A 3,382-nucleotide genomic window follows, 5' to 3' on the forward strand; every position below is an offset into this window, starting at 1 on the left:
ACTTCAGACCTATTTATCAGCTGCATTTTCAAATATTAACATTTAAATTTAAATAAAAATTCACCTCAAACTCTTGCCCTAGATGCATGTGTGAGGGCGGCATTGTAGCGTCAGACAGAGAGAGACATGTGTGCGGGAGTTTATTTAAGTCTTTGGCATCAATATTTTAAAGGGAAAAACAAGCCAAGTAAACACAGGACTTTGAATAGCTTTCCGAGACTTGGAATATTTCTGTAGCTTGCCGTATAATCCAATCCCAATTCAACCGAAACACTGCATGTAATTTACGTAGTTTATTTTGGCTGCTCAACTCCCCCCTCTCTGCCTATAAATACCAACTCATACCCTTACTCAACACCACACAACTACATTTCATTTACATACCAATATTCAAGACCTTCCATTCATTTTAGCTTCAAACACTATTATCATATTTTTTTTAATCATTTGTTCAAAGATGATACTTTCGGTGGCCTTTTCATTTCTGTTCCTTGTTCTGGGAGCTGCACTCTGGTGGATACTCGACACCAGGCAGCGTAAGCTACTCCCACCAGGCCCTAGAGGATTCCCTATTGTTGGTAGCCTGTTTAATTTAGGTACCCTTCCCCATCGTACTTTCCATGACTTATCCAACAAGTATGGTCCTATTATGTCTTTACGCATGGGTTCTGTTCCCGCCATAGTTGTGTCCTCTCCCGAGGCTGCTCAACTTTTCCTTAAAACTCATGACAGCAATTTTGCTGTGCGGCCACAAATGGAGGCTGTTGCACATATGTCATACGGTAACAATGGCATTAGCTTCACCAACGGTACATACTGGAGGCATGTCAGAAAATTTGTTGTGCAAGAGCTTTTAGCTCCAGCAAAAATTAATTCATTTCAAGGGATGAGACGAGAGGAGGTTGCCTTAGTTGTGGAGGAAATTAAGAAAGCTGCGGTCGCTGGTGAGGTGGTGAATGTCAGTGATAAGGTGGGGTCTTTGATTGAGAACATGACCTTTAGGTTTCTTTTGGGACGAAGCAAAGATGATCGATTTGATCTTAAGGGCATCATGACCGAAGCCTTCACTTTGGCCGGACAGTTTAATCTTGCAGACTTTGTGCCCTTCCTAAAACCATTTGATCTCCAGGTACTTATATTGTCAATAAATTCTATAATTCCAATTTTAAGCTTTTGCATTCTAACTTTTTTAAGCTGATTAATTTCATCCTCTCTAGCTCGTATCTACATCATCTGAATTATTACCTCCTATATATACAGGGATTGACTCGAAAGTACAAGGAATCTAGCAAGAAACTTGATGCAATGTTGGAGCTAATTATTGATGAGCATGAGCAAAATTTGAACACAGGCAATAACCGAGACATTGTCGATGAAATGATTATACTGTCTAGAAATGACTCTTCTGTCAACCATCGAGAGTTGGCCAAACTGATTGACAGATCCAGCATCAAGTCCATCATGATTGATATCATCACAGCGGCTATTGACACCTCGTTCACATCAATTGAATGGATATTAACAGAATTAATGAGACATCCGAGCGCCATGAAAAAGTGTCAAGATGAGCTAGCTTCCGTTGTTGGACTTGATAAAATGGTGGAGGAGACGGATATACCAAAACTAGAATACCTTAACATGGTCGTGAAAGAAGGCATGAGATTACACCCGATTGTACCATTACTTGGTCCCCACGAAGCTAAAGAGGATATTGTGATTAATGGATACCATATCCCTCAGAAGTCACGAATAATCGTTAATGCATGGGCTATAGGAAGGGATGCTAAGGTGTGGGGTGATAAGGTTCTAGAATTCATTCCGGAGAGGTTTGCAGAGAGTAAAATAGACCTCCGAGGACGTGATTTTGAGCTCCTACCATTTGGATCGGGTAGAAGAGGGTGTCCAGGTATGCAACTAGGGTTGCTCAGTGTTCAATTTGTGTTGGCTCAGTTGCTTCATTGTTTTGATTGGGAGTTGCCACTCGGAAAATCAATTGATGACTTGGATATGACTGAGCAGTTGGCCTAACAATTCCTCGACTCGAACACTTGCTTTTGGTGCCAAATATTCGCGTTAAAGCAGCATAAGTTTTGAAACCCATGGGATCATCAAGTTTATCTGTTTGTCTTTGTATTTTTTTATTCCTTCATGATACTTCAATTATGCATCACTTATGTAATCTTTGAATAATGCAATAATTTAATTTTGATCACATAGATGATGAAACAAGCTTTAAACAATGAAATATCGTAAAAGGTCGGGAACTCTTGTATAAGTTTATTTATTTATACTCGAGTAAGATTGATTAATCTTTTTGTGCGTTTCCATGAATTTTAATCATCAACTTGATCGATTCAAAAATCACCGAACCAAATTTATTGATTTGACTTGACGATTATCATTTAGTTCAAATTTCTTTATTTAAAAACTGTAGAAGTAGTCCTCGCAGTGACGTTGCTTATCAATTTTGGAGGGGAAAAAATCATGAATATATTAACAGTCTTGTAACGCATTCTTAGTATTAGTATTTTTCATTTCAAGATAATCTTCATAGTTGCTTCTGCATCGCTTACGTACTGACATACATTCATTAATTTGGCATGGTATCAGAGCATAATCTCACATAAATCTTCTGCAATTCTGATTTAGTTTCAATCGTGATCTTCATCTTTCAATCATAATCTTTATCATAGATCATTCTCAATCTTCATTGAGGGAAAGTGTTCTTCAATTTCTTCATCTGCTAATTGTTTTGGGTGTTTAGCCTTGTTAGACCGTTAATCAATTGTAGAGGGGTGAATACAGTTTAAACAATCAAATAGAAATAACAGACTCAACTGAAAGAACAATTTTTATATTAATTGATAAAAAACTAATTACAATGCAATACTCTCTCAAAGGATGAATATATATTTTTGAGATTGTTAGGTTATGTGAATGATATATCAATGCACGACACATAAAGTGTAAACCTAACATGTGCTTATATACTGCACAGTTACACAATCAATCTAGAATATGTGTTACAATAGAATATGGAATCCTAATACATATGTATCATTGACTACTACAAATAAGTAAAGTCCTACACCCACATATCTCTGCAAATCTTTTCTCCTTTGATATCTCCTGATTTCCAACTTGGCAAATATTGATGTGAGTAAATATTGATGTCAAAAGCTGATCTGTAAATACCGATGGTAAAAGCTGATGACGTCATCTTTGTCAAACTCTGATATCAAATACTGATTGAAAAACTCTGATAGTTAAACACTGATATCATCAATTTCTTCTAACAATCTCCCACAACTTGTGCATTATGTAAATATGTACAAGTTCCTAATTGATGATGTCAAAACTATCTAAATGTAGATATACTAAC

At 36.8% G+C, this 3,382-nt stretch overlaps 1 pseudogene; it reads left to right on the forward strand.

Moving 5' to 3' along the window:
- The first annotated feature begins 365 nt into the window (after positions 1–365).
- On the forward strand, positions 366–2,217 carry LOC141704681 (cytochrome P450 CYP736A12-like; annotated as a pseudogene).
- Positions 2,218–3,382: the final 1,165 nt, after the last annotated feature.

The sequence above is a fragment of the Apium graveolens genome, unplaced genomic scaffold (genome assembly GCF_009905375.1).
Source record: "Apium graveolens cultivar Ventura unplaced genomic scaffold, ASM990537v1 ctg8127, whole genome shotgun sequence".
Classification (NCBI taxonomy): domain Eukaryota; kingdom Viridiplantae; phylum Streptophyta; class Magnoliopsida; order Apiales; family Apiaceae; genus Apium; species Apium graveolens.